The sequence below is a fragment of the Harmonia axyridis genome, chromosome 7 (genome assembly GCF_914767665.1).
Source record: "Harmonia axyridis chromosome 7, icHarAxyr1.1, whole genome shotgun sequence".
In the NCBI taxonomy this organism is placed as follows: Eukaryota; Metazoa; Arthropoda; class Insecta; order Coleoptera; family Coccinellidae; genus Harmonia; species Harmonia axyridis.
The window spans coordinates 35,365,916-35,386,971 of record NC_059507.1 but is presented as its reverse complement, the minus strand read 5'-3'; the positions used below and the strand labels follow the sequence as shown (position 1 = coordinate 35,386,971).

The window sequence follows — 21,056 nt, the reverse complement described above, 5'->3', positions numbered from 1 at the left end:
TTCAGGAAATATTCCCCCGAATTACACTCGTGCATCAAAATGACCGGATAATTTCGCATTCCATTTTCATTTTTGAAGAATGTGCCCTCAAAAAAAAAAAAAAAAGAAACTGTCTCCCCGTATCGGTGTAGTGACTGGTTTGTGTAAACGTTTACAGAATTAGCTGACATAATTTATATTGAAGGACTTCCTCTTCAACCAAAAACAAAATTTTCTTCATCCTCTCTTTTCATCAACGGTTGACGACTCTATAATTTCCAATTGGATTCTAAAACAAAAAAAAAAGGAGCAGAAAGGAGTACTAAATATTAGTTTTCATTATATCGATTTGAAGTTAGCGACCCATTTTAAAAAAGAATCTGAAACTGAATGGATAGCTTGGAAACCACCATGAAATTTATAAATCGGACAATTATTCACCAAGTGGTCAATAGTTTCTTCTACACCACACTCACATAGTGGGCTATCAATAATAATAAAGTTTATTTCATAAATAAACACTTTACATCACGGAGGTACATGAGGTATGACCTGTATGTGATATTAACTTAATTAAGATTTCTGAAATAAATGTTCCATGAGATAATTCAAAAAAAAAATACAATTACAACGACCATGACCAGTTCTAAGTCGATTTAAAATACACCAAATTTTCCTAGGAAGATTGAAACCTAGAACTTTTCCTGAAGGATCAATGATAAGACTTTTGTTAGAAGAAGTCCATTCTGAACGCCAAAAAAGGACCCCGCACGTTTAGTACGGGAAATGGCTTTCCGTGAATTTGGCTGAATTTTTGATATGTTGTAGTTCTTGATGAACTGATCAGAAAAGTCCTTAGCCACAAAGCTCAGAAATGGACAGTTTTCGAGATATGGAGCTTTGAAAATGGATTTTTCGCAATTTTCGGGGTTTTTGCTCATCAATCGGGGAGCTCTCATTTTTGGTTTTGATGGAATTTGGATGTTCGGCGGCCAGAACCCGACTGAGAAATGATCTTCCTTGGTTATATTAGGCTCCGCCATCGATAATTTTCTATACACTGCTCCCCATTGGCTATGAAATGAGATACAAAATCCAAGATCTTCCATACATCTTTTCATGCCACAAGATGACGCCAGAATAATTCACATGACTGAGAAACGACATATTGTGAGATTTTTTTTAAGAGAGACCATAATAACTGAATCCTCATATATCTGATGGCCAATAATATCAAATATGTTAGCCGAAATGTTCATAACCAGGCATCGCGAGCTGTAATGGGGGAAAATGGGAAAATCATTATCATATATCCTCAGGGATAACAATTGTGATCACTATTGATGTCATTTACATATGATATGTGATTTGTTTCTCACAAATCTCGATAATCTGACAATGGGGTGCCAAGACATTTTCCTCAGAATGTCTCGAAATTGATGATAGCATCTCACAGACAAACGAATCCGTGAAAATGTCTGCAGTTTTGATACAATATAGTACTATCCTGGTAGAATATAGAAGTCCAAGTGTTGGAAGCAAACTATGAATGGAACTTCCGATATTAACCCACGAATTCTTGATAATAATTTTTTTTTTCTATGAACTTTTTTAACTTCACACATACGAATGAATACTATCTAAAAATATGATCGTTGGCAAAATGAATGAGTAGATCAATCAAATACAATATAATAATGAGGGTAACATTCATAATAATAATAATAACAATAATGATAATGAACAAAAATCAATTTAAAATTATATTAGATTTCTTGCGATTGCTAATATAATTTTGAATTGTTTTTTGTTTATTATCATTATTGTTATTATTATTATGAATGTAACTCTCATTATTATATTGTATTTGATTGATCTACTCATTCATTTTGCCAACGATCATATTATTAGATTGTATTCATTCGTATGTGTGAAGTTCAAAAAGTTCATAGAAAAAAAAAATTATTATCAAGAATTCGTGGGTTAATATCGGAAGTTCCATTCATAGTTTGCTTCCAACACTTGGACTTCTATATTCTACCAGGATAGTACTATATTGTATCAAAACTGCAGACATTTTCACGGATTCGTTTGTCTGTGAGATGCTATCATCAATTTCAAGGCATTCTGAGGAAAATGTCTTGGCACCCCATTGTCAGATTATCGAGATTTGTGAGAAACAAATCACATATCATATGTAAATGACATCAATAGTGATCACAATTGTTATCCCTGAGGATATATGATTATGATTTTCGCATTTTCCCCCATTACAGCTCGCGATGCCTGGTTATGAACATTTCGGCTAACATATTTGATATTATTGGACATCAGATATATGAGGATTTAGTTATTATGGTTTCTCTTAAAAAAATCTCACAATATGTCGTTTCTCGGTCATGTGAATTATTCTGTGTGGCATGAAAAGATGTATGGAAGATCTTGGATTTTGTATCTCATTTCATAGCCAATGTGGAGCAGTGTATAAAAAATTATCGATGGCGGAGCCTAATATAACCAAGGAAGATCATTTCTCAGTCGGGTTCTGGCCGCCGAACATCCAAATTCCATCAAAACCAGAAATGAGAGCTCCCCGATTGATGAGCAAAAACCCCGAAAATTGCGAAAAATCCATTTTCAAAGCTCCATATCTCGAAAACTGTCCATTTTTGAGCTTTGTGGCTAAGGACTTTTCTGATCAGTTCATCAAGAACTACAACATATCAAAAATTCAGCCAAATTCACGGAAAGCCATTTCCCATACTAAACGTGCGGGGTCCTTTCCTTGTGCAATTACTTATGATAACAGATCTGACCGAGTTGAAATAGTGTGTGTACGGGGAGATTCACTTATCTTGGTAACACCAAATAACTCGAAAACGGCCAAATGTTTTTTATTCTGTAAACGGAGTTTTGTACAAGTTGTAGCGAAAAAAATTAGAACAAATGGCGTCGCGGCGCTGAATTTTTTTTTTCGAGAACACAATCGAGATCCGAATCTATCCTGAAATTTTCAAGTATTTTCGTTCGAGAGTTATAGTATTTTCGGATGGACAGAATAAAATTTTAGAATGTACCTGTTCGTCATCATTGACTTGAAGTTCATTATTTGGGATCATTTCCAGAACAAAATTACTGAATTAGAGACATTGTGACGAAATGATAGAGCGATCTGTTCTGGAAACCAGCACTTAAAAACAATAAAGTGCCCTTTTTCGCAGAGGACATCACCAAATAAATAAAAAATGCGAATTTCCCCGGAGAAAAGCCGAACATCACATCCAGATCCTTCTTGACGAAAGACACCAATTCATCCTCCTCCTCTTATACCCCGGCACAGATTCCCTCCCCCCCGGACTTGTCACCCCCTCCCCCTCCTCGCAGGGACCTCCCTCATGCACGGCCGGATAATGGCCGAGTTTATTCTTCCCCCCGGCCGGCCGTTTTTTTCCAAGCTCGGGGATCCCCCCAACAACAAATTACGTCTTCTGCTTAGTGGCCCGTTTCTCGTACCCCCGGGGGACGCCCGCTAAGAAGGTGAATGTTTATAAGAACAATTTAACGGTTCGCTGCCTGTCCAGCCTCCGTGCGTCGCCGCTGTAATGAGATTTGGACGATCGCCGGCCCGCGTACCGGGAAGAAGGGAACACGGGGGTGTTCGGGTGTGAAAGACGCAGGAGATGGAAGAGGATGATGAGAAAATCGCCGGGAATCGGGATTTTACGATTTTCCGATATTTCGGTAGTTTTTTGTAGAAATGGCAACACTGTAAGAAGTTTCACAATTATTTCCCGATATTTAAATAATTTTTATAGACGCGGCAACGTTGTAAGTGTATAAAAACGTTGCCTTGTGCTAACAAATGTGGAAACTTGATGTCGTAAAATAATACAATCGATTTATTAATTATTTTTATACAAGGGTGCTCTTTCAACCCTTTTTCCGCAAGCAAAAAGTCATTTTTTCACACATTTCGGGGAAAATGCCTCACTTTGAACACTCAGTAGAGTTTCCAATGATTATCAAAAAGTTGGTACTTACCTCCGTTCTTCTAGTATACACTTGGGTTCTTCGAAAAACCCTCCAATGAACGAAAAGAAACAGTTTTGAGAGGGATTACCACCATGTGGCTTCCCGAATATCAGTCAAAATTTGGTACCCCTCTGACGCTCCTGCGATGATCAAACTTTGAACGCTATACGAAGTTGTTTATTCACCTTATCTTCTTTCTCTTCTCGAAGTAAATAAGTAGAGGGCAGCACTGTAGGAGGTTCGATTATTTTAAAAAAAATTATTGTTTTTTGCCTCTTTTGTAATGATTTTTGTTAATTTTTTCTCACGGACATTTTGAAAATATATCAATGCTTTGTACAGATTGGGAAAATTTGAATGTTTTAGCACTACATCTATTAATCTGCAGGAGACAAAATCTGATTCCCCATTCTCGTTCCCTTTTTTGAGAAACAAATAAGAGTAGTATTCATTATTGGTCATCTTCTTTTGTTTTCGGGTTATAAGTAAAAATTGAAAAAATGCCGATATCGAAAAAAATGTATACCTCCGCTAATACTCATGATAGAGCTCTGAAATGAAAACATTATAGAGGCATTTTTTCACGTAGAATCCAGTGACGTGCTCGTCTTTTGGGCAAGATTTGTAATTACGAAGCTTTGACCCAAAGTTATGTTTTTTGAATGGTAACACCACATTTCTGTGCCATTTTATGAAAACTTGATTTTTACTGATTTCTAAAATACAGAACATCATATGGTTTTTATCAATATGAATAATAGAAAAAAATAATAGTCAAAATCCATTATTATCTATAAGTTTCAATATTTCTATGGTTTAAACTCTTGATGAGCATAGAAAAAATTGCGCTTCCTATAACAAGCGTAGTCTCCTTCCGTCTCATTATTTCTATTTTTTTTTCTAATTTCTACAAAATTCTAATGGATAAATACCCTTAGGTAAATTTTTGTTTGTTACAATGATAACCAAATTATATTGCCCCTATAATGTTACAACTTCAGAACTCTATCATCAGTATTAGCGAAGGTATAATATAATTGAGAATTTTCGATATCGACATTTTCCAATTGCTGCTTAGAACTCGAAAAAAAGAAAGTGGTCAAAATATGAATACTACTCTTGTTAATTTCTCAGGAAAAGAAAACGAGAATATGGTATCAGATTATGTCTATCTCCTCTAGTTTAATTGGTTTAGTGCTAACATTGCTCACAATGAACATATCATTGATTGTTTTACGAAAAACGAAAAGTTACCAAATGTTTTTTCATTCGCAAATTAAAAATATTCACTTTCTACAATGAAGATTTCTGTTGAGGAAATTATTCGGAATCCTCATAAAATCGGTGATAAGTAAGAAGGAATATCTATAATTTCATTTCAAACTGAGCAGCCACGTGGTGGTGTTCTCTCTTAAACATAAGAAACTTCTGACAAACTTGGTTTCATTCATTCCATGCAATCTGAAAATTCAATAAAAACAGGATGTTCTATAACAAAAAACATATGTTTGGTCCCTTTACACTCTTTTGTTATACCCTGTGTATTTCCAAACAATTTGAGAATGTAGCTTTAATGGAGTCTAATAACACTGTGTCAAAAAAATTCGAAAATTTTAGCGCTGAACCGTAATAAGGCATCGTGTGAATGGTGGAACACCCTGTATAACTTCAAATTCAGAGACAAAAACAATGCAATTTAAAACCTAATAAAGCGCATATCTCGAAATTAATGTCAAGTATTGTTCAACGTTGCACCAAACCAAAACATCAAATATACATTTTCCGAAGAATACGTTCTCGATACTCTTCGGCGTCCACAGCACTGCCAAAAGGACGCTAAGTCCGAGTTACACGTGTGTCGAACTCCGGGTCAGGAGAAAAATCGTTCGCGTCCAGTTCGATTCCGTGAAACGCGCCAATAAAGACCTCCCCCTCCCCCGTACGCTTTATGGTCCGGGACCCGGAGGGAAGGAACGGGCGAAAAAAAATATACGTACCGTATAATGAAATTCCTATCGGGGTCGCAACTTCAGTGATTCGAAACTTTCAGAAACAGATAGTGGATCAGGTTTCCGGTGGGGTATCATCGCTTTGGCGGGACTCTCGTCTCCTCCTCCTAAATAATTCATGAAAGGGAGGAATTGGGATTGAATTAACTCGATGCAAATTTACTTCGACCCGTTTACTCGAGTCCGGTGCTCTCATTAAGTAATTAAGGTGGGGCGACGGTCGAGGGGTGGGGGTCGAGTCTTGTGCGCCCCAAATGCAAAATTCAGGCCTTTTTTGTCGAAATTTACCCGACGAGATGGAAATGATGATGATTAAGGTTTAGGTTTTAGAAGTTATAAAATTGGCAAACCGGCGCATTCGCCATTCTGTGAATATTGCCCATGATTTTATAACGGGTGTTTTTTTCGAGGTATATCACTTTGAGTTGGCATTACTGTTCAAGATGGCTACTGATTTAACAGCTGTCAAGTGATTTATTCTCAGTTTGGTTTGGCAATTCATCTTGAATAGACTCACGCCTGAACAACGCTTGCAAATAGTGCAATTTTATTTCGTAAATAATTGTCGCGCACTACGTCCATTTTATTTTGATTAGCGATGAAGCGCACTTCTGGTTGAATGGCTGCGTCAGCAAACAAAACTGCCGCATTTGGAGTGAAGCTAATCTTCAAGTGTAAGTCGAAACACCGTTACATCCAGAAAAACTGACTGTTTGGTGCGCTTTATGGGCTGGTGGAATCATTGGTCCGTACTTTTTCAAAAACGATGATGGCCAGAACATTACAGTCAATGGTGATCGGTGAAGAGCCATGATTACTAACTTTTTCATTCCTGAATTGAACAACCATGATGCCCAGGAGCTGTGGTTCCAACAAGACGACGCAACATGTCACACAGCTCTTGCCACAATAGATTTATTGAAAGACACGTTTGGTGACCGCCTAATTTCACGTTTTGGACCTGTGAATTGGCCTCCAAGATCTTGTGATTTAACACCGCTAGACTAATTTCTGTGTGGCTATGTAAAGTCATTGGTCTATGCGGATAAGCCACAAACCCTTGACCATTTGGAAAACAACATTCGCCGTGTTATTGCCGATATACGGCCACAAATGTTGGAAAAAGTAATCAAAAATTGGACGTCCAGATTGGATTACATCCGAGCCATATGCCAGAAATCATATTTAAAATGTAATGCCACTAGATTATCATGCGGATAAATAAAATTCATGTCAATCGAAAAATCCACCGTTGTTTTATTGCAATTCAAAGTTCTATAGTTCTAGAAAAAAACACCCTTTAGAAATATACTCGCTTCGATAACGCTTAGAAATTGGTGAATTATTTGATATAAATTAGAAGAATTCAAGAAGATTTCATAGTTGACGTTATTCAGTAAATCACTCACTATTCGAAATTCATCATATTGTAGACAAATTTGAAAATGTTACGTTCGTACTTGTCAGTCGATCTACTGAACAATGTCCTCCATTAAGTTTCCTTCGCCAAATTATATCAATAATTTCAGAAAATAATAGGTAGTGTGGCCATGAAATCATTTTGAATCTTTCTTTGAATTTCTCTTGGTAAACTTTATTCAATTTTAGTTGAAAAAAGTCTAATGCGTTAGAGCATGTTTTGCGATTAAAATGAAACGGAGGAGATGGAAGAGGATGATGAGAAAATCGCATGGAATGGAGATATCCCGATCTTCTGATATTTTGGTGTTTTTTATAGACGTGGCAACGGTGTGAGAAGTCCGATAATTTTGTAGACGCGGCAACTTCGCAAGTATAAAACATTGTTGCCATGTGCTTACAAATGTAGAATCGGTAGAAATCGTTGTTTTGGCTGTCCTAAGTTCGGACATAATCTCTAAAGGGTTAGATCCATTTGCGTTAATTAAGTAATGAACGAACAAACTTCCAACGCTCGAGTATCCCGCCTGAAAACACGCCAGAAGCTCCGCTCATTCATCTCCGCTCACAAAGAAAACTCACAGACAAAAGAAAACGATAGCTGCGGACTTTCCCTAACAATCATTAATTTTTCCAAGAAATTCTTTGTTGTACGACCATCGTAGAGAAGGGAAGGTGAAGAGGTAGGGGGGCTGAACGCGAAGACTAGCGTCTAAATCAATGAACAGCCCAGAGGGGAATTAAAAATGAAATATGGCCGACCTGACAAGGAGTAATGTGTTGATTTCGCCTTGATATAAAAAGAACATCGTCCTGCTGGTCTTCCTGCTAAACCCAATTTAGAAGGAATGCCGAAAAGGGAATTCGTTGAATTTATACATTCATCAAACGGATCCTCCGAGATGCGATAAATCAAATCTTGCCTTGGATCGTAGCCGTGAGTTTCTCAAAAACAACAGAATATTGTTGGGGCAGTGTTTGATCGTGATCGAAATCGATTCTGTTCTACCTGAAAAACATATTTTGGTTTATTTTATATCATAATAATGATATATTGATGAATAATAAAAGTCAATTGAGTCTTGTTAGGTAATCTAATCTGATGTATCTTTTTGTTATATATTTTTTTGTTTTGAAATAGAACTGACAAAATATTGAAGTACAATTGTACAATAATTGACTGAACAGCTAATGAATTTAATACCTGAATTAACATAAAGACAGACGTATCTACGTTTCGAAATTTTTGTATTTTCAATTCAATTTTATACTATCACTTATAGCTCAAAAAACTAACTTACAACTTGGATATTCATTCCACTTACTTGCCTTAGAGAACATCGCAGGCTAACTGAAAGGAAAATTTTTCAGGTGAGATTTACAGAGTGAGCAATATCAACCGGTAGTCATAGATCTTCTCTTTTACTCTCCTGTGAAACGGATATGCAAATCAATATTCACAATTGAAATGATATTCGAGAGAATTTAATTTCATGTTTCGGTTGATATTTACTCTTATCAATATATAATTACTTCAGACACTGATGAGGGAGAATTTTATTGAAAAGAAAAAACAAAAATTACGAAACGTACGTTTGTCTTTGTGTTAATTAAGTTATTCAATTTATTACTCGTTTACGGGAAAGTGAAACTTGCAAGTCTGGAAATCTGCTAGCTGGAAAAGTATGAAGTTTGTAATGATTCGCTTCTTGACTGCTTTGAAGGTTAGTAATCCATAGATTACCTACCAATTGAGAGTAGTGATTCACGGCTTGACTTGATATTCAAGTCTAGTAGTAGTTTTTCAATCTCAAGTCAAGTCAAGTATTAATTTAACAAGTACTTGCATTTTATTAAGCTACTTTTTGCATTGTGTAGTGTCACATCAATAAAAAAATGATGAAATCAGAAGGAACCTTTCATCAAGCACTTTTATTCATTAAACTATCTATATTATCATATATAAAAGAACCAGAAATATCAGCTGTTTCGGTATGGGAACCCAAATTGAATCACTAAAAATAATCACAAAAAAAACAGTTTCGTAATATTGAGGAACTTCCAAGCACTGTTTGATTATATGATTAGGTTTTTGGGTTGTGCTTACTTTACTTTCAGCTATGGACTCTTCATCAGTGCTTATTATAGTAATCGTATTCAGTTTGTTCAAAACTGGTGTTGCCACTTCATTTTCGGCTTTAGGAAGTTTGATCATGGTTTCTCATAAAATTCGTGAGTTGGGTTGGTTGAGGATGTATGATAGAAGATGCTGCATTTCCGCTGTTTCGTTTATAGACTCCTTGTGACTCAATATTGTCCTGTTCTTTATGGACAGCTCATCCCTAGAAGTGCGATGGATTCGTTAAATATCGATCAATTACATTTCTTGAATACCTTACTGCTAAATCTTACCTACCAGCAATACAAGCGACATACGAAAAGCTCTCTCTGAGATTATTGCATTTCTTGTTTATATATTTTTCTTTCTGTATCTTTTATGTACTGAATTTTTTTTGTGTGAATACTTAAGAAGAGACATCCAAACGGGGTTTAGTGTGAGAGTAGTCTACGACTAAACTCCGCCTCGGTTTGGTTGGTCTAATAACTCACTTTGTTGTCTGTGTCTGTATACTGTAGCATGCTGCATTGCAAATTGAATAATAATCAATTAACAGTTACACAAAAGATTTATGCAATGCACATTAGATACCGTATAACTGCACGTTGATTCGAACAGAGGTTTAGAAGCATACAATAAAGGCTGAAAAGGAATTATACTAAAGCAGAAGATAAAGGTAATTGCAATGGCAAAGACTACTTTTTATTACAAGAAGATAATTGCTCGTAGTACAAAGAGAGATAAATAAGAGATAGAGATAAATGAGAGATAGAGATAAAGATAAGTGCCTTAAATGCTTCTATTTATAATTTTTGTCTCAATTCAAGTCAATCGAATACTAAAAAGGAAAGGATAAAAGGAAAGGAGGAATGAAAAACAGCATTTGTCATTTAAGGCGATACAAACCAATACCTAATACAAACAAAACACAAAACATTCAGGTCATGCAGATTGAACATCTGAGAAATTATCAGGATCATCTTCTCTACTTAAATCGGGTTTAATGTCCTTGATATGAAAATTCCAAGGGTCTCTACCAGACAAATCAACGAGATACACTTAGAATTACTTCGAGCATTAACAGGATACAGAGGATGATGCAAACCTGTCGATTTCTCAGGAATTGAGGTAGAAGGAAAATGAGTTTCAGAAGGGGACACCTTTTCCGCTATATCAGACTCCAACATAAAGTCTTCTTTATAAAGATTCTGTCTGATAGCAGATTCATCATCTTTATCAACCGATAGCCGTTGAATTCTACCAGTTACATGAGTTAAACCAGTGAGTTTACGCTTGAGATCAACTTGTGGGGAATTTGAATTGAACTTAGTGCAAATCTGTCAAATTCTCTTTGATGCCTTCGACATTTTCTTTGAAAGAAAAAGGATTCGATAAAAGAGTGAAATCATGATCTGAGGATTCTTTCGAAAGTAAACCTCTCAAAATTTGAGAGTCATGATTGTCATACACTGATGACGGGATCTCAATACCTCGAATCGCAATCTTATAAGCGAGTTCATTCTGTTTTAGATAAATTCAAAGAAATTAAATAAGGTAAAAGGAAAAATTGAAAACCTATTGAAAAAAAAAAACGAAAAAAAAATAAATCCCGACTGAAAAATCAGATATAATTGCCGAGAGATGATCCCAAAAATGATAATTCGAACTAACTGGAACGAGGATAATGATCAACCCCGAATCAACAGTCACCTTCACCAGGAAAACTGGGAGATCTATTGATCGAATGGCCAAAAAGATCTTAACTGCCCCACGTTGGGCGCCAAAATTATTTGTTTTTTTTCGGGGGAAAAGAGGAGTGTGTGGCATGCTACATTGCAAATTGAATAGTATTCATTGTGTAGCATGCTACATTGCAAATTGAATATTATTCAATTTGCAATGTAGCATGCTACAATACACTTTTTCCAAATGACGATTCATTATTATTATCATTATGTTTTTTATTGTATATTCTTTATCGGAAAACCCGTTGTAATTTCATTGCATCCAAATCTACAGTCTCTCTGGAAAAGCGCCTCCAAAACCAAAACAGACTCGTAGAGGGCGAGAGAAGACTGAAAAGCATCCCGTTCGCAAATGCCTCCAATGCATCACCGTCCTCCAAACCCGATTTGGGCCGTAGAAAGCAGACCTGACGAACACCAAGCTTAATGCCATCACTTATTCATAGCACTCAGGTACGTTTGGAGAGGAATGCATCACACCTGTTACCGGCTGGCGGCGGCCCCTACGATAATGTCTGAGGGGGGCCTTATTGCCTCCTGGAGGCGGATTGCGAACGGGAAATTGACGGCTCTCATCGGGCCCGATGAAATTTGCGCACTTTCCGAGCAGGTCGTGTGGACGTTTGAGAGATGAGGACGTGGCGGAGATGAAAAATACGCGAGTAGTGGGTTGTATTCGCGGAATAAGGGGGATGAGGGTAGTTTTGAGGGTGTTTGGAAGGGTTGGTGGTTGTGTAGGTGTATTCACTCATCCTCATCGAGGTAGGCAGATGCAAAGATATGAAATTTATGTAGGGGATTGACGGTTCTGTTAATCTTCGTTTATTTAAAATTCAGTTGACTTAGTAGATGTTGTTGTCCTGCCAAAAATTCGGCAGAAATTTCTCGTGGTAATATGAATTTCGATGATATGAAAAGCATGCTAGCATTATGAATTAATTCCGATGGAATTTCAGAATAAATTTACATTATGTTTGTTTTCAGCTGAACTCTCGAAATTTTTCAGATGGAAATTATAATTTTCATTTTGGTTCTACCTTTCGGAACCATTTTAGAATTCAGCTCCTTTTTCTATACTCGTCAGATACAAAATGTCTATATCAAACTGACGTCAATCTTCATTCTCATTAGAGGACTGTGAGCAACAAATAAAAAATAAACAATCTATCTATAACTTAGCGATACAAGAATAAAATAAAAAGTTCCACAACAATTTGAAGGCAAACATATTCAGATGGCTTTGAAAAAAAATGTATACTTATCCATATTTTTAGTTACTTACAAAACTAAGAATATATTTTTTGACTATCATTCCTTTACTGTCATTGTATTCATTAGAGCTTCTTCATAATTGTTAAAATCAACCATTTTGTGAGAAGGCCTACGAAGTTCATTATTTGTCATCATGGAAATAAGTGCTTCGAATATTTCATACCTGTCTATATTAGCTGAATTTTCTTTCGACCACTTAGTCATCCAAAATCCTCTAATTTTGAGATCTTTGAAAATCAGAGCAGATGTTGGGATTGTAACTGGTTCCCTGGACATTCTTCCATAAGTAACCATTGTACCATTGTTTTCCAAGTGTCGTAGCATTTCTAAGGCATTCTTTCCACCAACACAATTTAGAGCAAGTTTTGGTTTGGCAAGATTATCACAATTTTTAAAAATCGAGGTGGTTCTTAGCTCTTCTTCAGTTAACACATGAGTTGCACCAAGATCTTTCAGACAATTCACTAATTCGGTTAAATTTGGTCTATTCCTCACAATATTTACTGTTCTTACACCCCAAGCCCTACAAATTTGAATTAAATTTTGTCCACAAGCTGAATTTGCTCCGTTCTGAATGACAGTATATCCAGGTTTGAGATACTCATAATCTTTCAGCATTCTATATGCTGTGCATGGATTTACAGTTAGAGTAGCTTCTTTCGGTATTTTGAGTATATTTTCTTTACAGAGACTCATATAAGTTCTCCATGTCCCCAACCCAATTTGAAGTGGTATAACACGATCTTGTAATTTAAATTCGGTGACATTAGGACCTAATGATACAATTTCCCCAACACCTTCGTTGCCAGCAACGGCTGGCACTTGACATTGACCATAACCTCAAAAAATACCTATCCTGAATTACTGACAGAAAAATCAGTTTTCCAATACTTTTTTTCAATACTGAATGAACTTCAAAACAATTTCCAGTGTGTTTTCTTGTACATTTTAGTGGTAAATTTTTTCACCGCAAGTCTTTATGATGAGTGGATCCCGAGATATAGCCACTTACCTCGCTTATTTGCACACCCTGTACATTGTTGCAGGACTCTGCATGAATAATTTCAGCCAAATGAAATTTTCCTTTGGGGTCAATGTTCAGAGAAGCCTCGATATTCCCCGCGAAATTGTTTATCTCCACTATCGGCGTCAACACTCCGTGTTATAACCCCGGAAATGAACTCTGTGAACTTCCCCTCCTCCCTGTCTCCCTCAAACGCACATATTTGGACAAACGTGTCATCGTAGTTGCCAAGTTGTCGTTTTTGCGAATCACTCGTTTACCGAATTACAGTAGCTTGAGTGTGTGTTTTCGTTTGAACTACATCTTTTTTTTTTCATTTCAATTCTCATGTTATTTTAGGATGAAAGTGTTGCGGACTCGTGTATTTTGCGCGGTTTTGTACACAAACAGGCGCCTCTGTTGTGAATCGAAAACATCCATTAAACCACCCGCACATTAGCTACTTTTGTCAAGCAACTTTTGAATCGCAGAAATATAACATATACTGCTCCACAAAATTTCGGATATTGAAAAAAATTGGTGAGAAAAAATTTCTCACCAATTTTTTTCAATATGAGAAATCTAAATGTTCATTTACCTATCTAATTCATTCTTTTGTCCATTTTTATAAGTTCCTCAGTCTCAGGAGAAAATTGGTTCCCCCAAAAAAATTGAGAAAATAATGATCAGTAAAGAGTATTGCATCCACGAACATCAACAACAGCCTTTCAACGCCTTTGCATACTCTCGATTAGAATGTTAACTAGGGTTGATAAATTTCAGAACCTTTGTTCTGTTGCAATCCAAGTAGTGCGCAGTAAATGATTCAAAACAGTGCATCTATCCAAGTCAATCTGAAGCAGATTTCTGAATAGCCTGGTTGTGATATTTCCAAGGGTAAAAGTCATTAATTATATTCCAGGCAAAACCTAAATTAAATATGAGATGAAATTTCGACATTATTGAGTCGCAAAGATGCATCGAAATCCCTAGGAGTTGGAATTTGCCCGAAGATGAATAAACAACACGAAACTCTACATCTGTCGACGACTCAAAGGCTTGCAACTTCGTTCGATTCATATTGACTCGCTTTGTTGGTTTCCCTGTTTGACTTTTTAGGTTTGATTTGACTTCGCTTCGTCAGTCCTATTTGAGAAACGAATTATTTTCGGAGTAGGGTGCTGTTTCCTTCGGAAATTTGTTATTAGTTCGTTTTATAGGGCTTTTCGGTTTATTGGTTCGTTGGCTTCAATTAGTCTTATTCCTCGTTTTGAATGGAGCGAGTTTGATTGCATTTTAGGGATTTAATAGAGAAATGAAGATATTTTGTTAACATTTTTTTCAATGTTTCTGTCAGTGAAGAAAACGAATAATACCGTAAAAAGATCAGGCACATAAATGTACACTGCGCAAAAAAATTAACGCACATTATGGAAATCTCAAATTTATTCTACAACTGAAGGTGTTCCCAATGATAATTATTTTTATCAGAATTATGCATGCATATGTTATCCACTCACAACGTTTTTCTTCAATACAGATATTTTTTCCCAGCAGGAATAAAAAAAAGATGAGATTATCAGATTTTGAATGTATTGGCTCCATTCTGAAATCAGTTGTTCTCGATCAATTCTAGTGATCAATAGTTTTTCTTTCGTTTGATTTTCTACACTCGATCGCTATGCAACGCGAAACACGCAATTTGACCCAAGAGGAATGTGCCCAAGCGGTAGTTTTGCGAGAAGAAGGGTGGACATACACAAGAATTGCAGAAAGGTTTGGAGTTTCCCATACAAGTGTGTCCAGAATGTTGCAGCGATTCAGGGAGACAGATATGAATGTCCGAAGACCAGGACAGGGTAGACCAGGGGTAACAACTGCCATTCAAGAACGTTACTTGGGAGTTTCTTCGTTGAGACAACGGTTTGCAACCGCTCGGCTCCTTCAAAATCAGCTTGAGAAAACTCATGGGGTGCAAATTAGCACTCAGACAATAAGAAATCGCCTCAGAGAATATGATTCAAAGCCTCGTGTCGCGGCAAGAGGCCCAGCTCTTACCCCAGCCCATCGAAGGGCGCGTTTGGATTTTGCGAGAGAGCATATCCATTGGGAAGAGGCTGATTGGGAAAGAGTTCTCTTCACAGATGAGTCTAGATCTCAATCCGATTGAGCAGGTTTGGGACAACCTCAATAGAAAGCTGAGAAGTTCAGAAAATCATCCAGCTACTCTTAATGACTTAGGAATCCAACTCAGATAAATCTGGGAAGGATTAGATCAGAACATTTTAAGATCACTCATTTTGAGTATGAACCGTCGTTGCCGAGCTGTAATTAACGCAAGGGGTGGAAATACCAAGTATTAAATCACTTATCAGCATTCCAGTATTTTGAAAATTGTTTATTTCTTTTCTTTCACATAAGATTCGGTGAAATCCTGAATTTTTCTTCCATTTAATGTGTCTTGTTTCGTTCAAAACCTTCCCGAGAGAACATAAAGAATAAGTTATAAAGTCAATGTAGAGTTAACTTTCATTAAAATTGAGATTTCCAGAATGTGCGTTAATTTTTTTGCGCAGTGTATGAAAAATGCAATACTAACATTGGTCCTTTGCAATGTTTCAAATGATATATTCTACGTGATAGAAGAGAATAATGACCCATATTGTGCAAAGTTTGCAATGCTTTTTGTGTGCAATATTTCCCTTTTCCTCAAGATTATTCTTTGATCCCTCGTATGAAGAAACCTGCATCGAATTCTCGGCTCGTAATATCAGTTTCTGAGCCCATTAATCTTGTTTTCGACCGTGGAGATGGTGAGATTTCAGAAAGATTCATTACCTTTCATCTATAAACATTTATTTCATCCTGTTCGTGTCCGGGGATTTCCCACTTCATTAAGGGCCAGTCACGTATCACGAATATTTTTCGTGGCCGTCTCCAGGATTGTTTTCCCCTTTATCTCTTCCGAATCAATGTTCTCCGACCGTTTGGCTAACGGACGAGAGAATTTCTAGAGGAATAGCTCGATTTTTATCGTGGGCGAGATGGAGAAGCTCCGCCGTTGTGTCGGAAGCTTTGCTGAGCTCAGTTAGTTATAATAGTTGGATAAATTTCAACGATTGAGTTGCAAAATACGATTGAAAATTTCAATTGAGCCTTTCACCTAATAGAACACACATTTTCTTTTTTTTGTAAACTCGGCATCGGCGTCCAAACCATTGAATTCAGAGAATTCATTAGGAAATAAAGGATGTTTTTTTTCGAGGTATATAACTTTAAGTTGGCATTTCTGTTCAAGATGGAGACCGATTTAACAGCTGTCAAGTGATTTATTCTCAGTTTGGTTTGGCAATTCATCATGAATAGACTCATGCCTGAACAACGCTAGCAAATAGTGCAATTTTATTTCGAAAATAATGGTTCTGTGCGGAATACGTATCGCGCACTACGTCCATTTTATCGTCGACAAAATCGTCCATCAGAGCAGTTAATTCGATTAACCATGGAATGTTTCCGCACCACGTTTACTCTTATTGATAACTCGCATCCCCAGAGACGCCGTACGGTGCGTACAGAAGAAGCTATTGCTGATGTAGAGCGTAGCATTGAGGAAGACCCGAATGAGTCTATCCGCCATCGAGCACAGGAATTGGATCTGTGTCCATCCACTTTATGGAAGATTTAGCGGAAGGATCTTGGTTTGCGTGCTTACAAAATCCAATTCGTGCAAGAATTGAAGCCAATCGATCGTCGAATGGGCCCAAAATGAGATTGCCGTTGTTCCCGATTTTCATAAGCGAATTTTGTTTAGCGATGAAGCGCACTTCTGGTTGAATGGCTACGTCAACGAAGAAAAGTGCCGCATTTGGAGTGAAGCTAATCCTCAAGTGTATGTCGAAACACCGTTACATCCAGAAAAACTGACTGTTTGGTGCGCTTTATAGGCTGGTGGAATCATTGGTCCGTACTTCTCCAAAAACGATGAGGGCCAGAACGTTACAGTCAATGGTGATTGGTATAGAGCCATGATTACTGACTTTTTCATTCCTGAATTGAACAACCATGATGTCCAGGAGCTGTGGTTCCAACAAGACGGCGCAACATGTCGCACAGCTCCTGCCAGAATCGATTTATTGAAAGACACGTTTGGTGACCGCCTAATTTCACGTTTTGGACCTGTGAATTGGCCTCGAAGATCTTGTGATTTAACACCGCTAGACTACTTTCTGTTGGGATATGTAAAGTCATTAGTCTATGCGGATAAGCCACAAACCCTTGACCATTTGGAAGACAACATTCGCCGTGTTATTGCCGATATACGGCCACAAATGTTGGAAAAAGTCATCGAAAATTGGACGTCCCGATTGGACTACATCCGAGCTAGCCGTGGCGGTCATATGCCAGAAATCATATTTAAAATGTACTTCCACAAGATTATCTTGCGGATAAATAAAATTCATGTCAATCGAATAATCCATCGTTGTTTTATGGCAATTTAAAGTTCTATAGCTCTAAAAAAAACATCCTTTAGTAACGACGAAAATGTATCTCAAACTTTTGCCTTATTTTCGTGGTGCGTTAATTTTTTGGCGAAATGTATAAGTTCCATCGTGGAAATTGATAACTGAACAAACAACATCAACAACAACAACCCTTTATGGAGGTCTAGGTTCCACCAACAGGAAGAAAGGATCGACTCATCCCCTGACGCAACAGTGGATTTCAGCGAGATACCCTTAATTTCTGACTTCATCAACAATGAAGCATCTAATAAAGTGCGGCATCAGCGAGGGCGATGTAAGGTCATTTGGAGGAAATATCCCGGATACGTGACCGACTGTTAATAAACCGAGACCATCAGCGAGGCAGAAACGATGGCTTAAATGCTTATAGACGAAATCTTATGAATCTCCCCTGATCGTCTGCGAAGGGGTGGAGGGAGGATAATGAAGTGTACGTATGCGCCTGAGCGCTCTAGATGGGATGCCTTGCGGGGATTGGGAAGATTGAAAGTTGATGGACAGATGACTACTCTTATGAAGGCGATCCAGATGAAGATTTAGGATTTTGAATGAATATAAAGGGTGTTTTTTTTAGAGCTATAGAACTTTAAATTGCAATAAAACAACGATGTGTTATTCGATTGACATGAATTTTATTTATCAGCAAGATAATCTTGTGGTATTACATTTTAAATATGATTTCTGGCATATGACCGCCACGGCTGGCTCGGATGTAGTCCAATCTGGACGTCCAATTTTCGATGACTTTTTCCAACATTTGGGGCCGTATATCGACAATAACACGGCGAATGTTGTCTTCCAAATGGTCAAGAGTTTGTGGCTTATCCGCATAGACCAATGACTTTACATAGCCCCACAGAAAGTAGTCTAGCGGTTTTAAATCACAAGATCTTGGAGGCCAATTCACAGGTCCAAAACGTGAAATTAGGCGGTCACCAAACGTGTCTTTCAATAAATCGATTGTGGCACGAGCTGTGTGACATGTTGCGCCGTCTTGTTGGAACCACAGCTCCTGGACATCATGCTTGTTCAATTCAGGAATGAAAAAGTTAGTAATCATGGCTCTATACCGATCACCATTGACTGTAACATTCTGGCCATCATCGTTTTTGAAGAAGTACGGACCAATGATTCCACCAGCCCATAAAGCGCACCAAACAGTCAGTTTTTCTGGATGTAACGGTGTTTCGACATACACTTGAGGATTAGCTTCACTCCGAATGCGGCAGTTCTGTTTGTTTACGTAGCCATTCAACCAGAAATGCGCTTCATCGCTAAACAAAATAAAGTGGACGTGGACGCAAGCGTCTTTCAGGCGTGAGTCTATTCATGATGAATTGCCAAACCAAACTGAGAATAAATCACTTGACAGCTGTTAAATCGGTCGCCATCTTGAACAGTAATGCCAACTTAAAGCTATATACCTCGAAGAAAAAAACACCCGTTATTTAGGCTACACTGTCTTATGTAAATATTAGTTAGTGTTGGATTAGCTTGTTGTTAGGAGTTTATTAGGTCAGTTTCTCAGAACTGCGATCTAATATTCTGCACAATCTGTCCTCTATAGTAAAAGGACACGTCTCTCAAGGTGAAGCGCTATCCGTATACCATATACATATATATATATATACATTTGATGGGAAACAACAAACAAACGTAGTCAATCGCTAGCCGCTCAATTGTGGTTTCGGTAGACAGACCCTATGGATTTCAGGGTAACAACCAACGTCACCACGTAGGCAGCTATATTTACCTGTGATCTGAGACATCTGAGTCCAGGACAATAAACATGTAGAAGAAATAATGAGGGGCATTGTTTAAATACAAAGAAAAGGATAAGGTTACATACGAGGTGACTTTGGTTGTTACCCTAAACCCATATAGGGTCTGCCTACTGAAACCACAAATGAGTTGCTGTTTTTTTTGTTGACTCCGTATTGAAGAGGGCCGAAAGTCCGAAATACGTGTATAAAGATGGCGCTTCTCCCTAAGGGATGTTTTGGTTTTTAAACAGTAGTATCGGCCAAAAATATAGGAACCGGTCTATTGCTACCAACCTTCGATGACAGCACGTTTCTCTGTGGTTAATCTAGATTCCAGTTAGTCTGATACTCTTAATTATTATTATTCATTTATCTTCGGTCGCTCTCCGTTAAACCTTCATTCAGCATTATCAAAAAATATGTATATTCATCCTAACGGAAGCAAATTGCATGGCAATTTCACTTCCGGCATATTCTATTCAACAAGTCTCGCCGCCGTTGACATTTCAAAGCATTCGAGCACTATTCGCATTATCCAAAGTGTGGAATATCCGGATATTACCGGATCCTCTTTTCATCTCTCCCGCCGCACACAGAGCGGCGGGGGAGAGACCCAATGTAGAATTAAACGAATATAGAAAGTGCATACCCATGAGCGCTCGCTCGCCCTTTGAACGTTTCGCTGTTTATTGCATACCGGAAGCGTATTAGATCCCTTCCCGAATGCTGGACGTTTTCACGCATACGTTGCCTTCATTATCCCTTGTAAGTTTTCGGGTGGGCGGACGTACGTGGTTCGGGAGGCCGCGGGCACGTCGGAGCGTATATCGGACGCCAACTAGAAATGTCTAGAGGACGCAACATTGCGGAAACATGGATTCGGGGGAGATTAAACGGAAAGGGAAGGGATTAACTCTGGGACGGCAAACATTGACGGTATCATCGCCGGTTGATGGTGAATAGAGTATAGGAGGCTGGGTGGTGGGGGAATGACATACTTGTTAATTTTTCTGAGGAGTATGCTGTAAAAGTTCCACTTTATCTCTTTCTAAGAGTCATATGGTGCAAATTATTTTGAGGCTATTCTGGAGATTCTGAAAATTAACCTTTTTAGGGTTTGTCCTTACATCACCACGGACAGCCAAACCACGCTGAGATCCCTGGAATCGTGTTGTCAGGGGTATTTGCTGAC

At 37.8% G+C, this 21,056-nt stretch overlaps 1 protein-coding gene across 14 annotated transcripts in view; it reads left to right on the top strand.

Moving 5' to 3' along the window:
- Positions 1-21,056, top strand: part of LOC123683961 (uncharacterized protein CG43867) — a 253,551-nt gene that overhangs the window by 51,647 nt on the left and 180,848 nt on the right. The gene's annotated exons all lie outside the window — the stretch shown is intronic.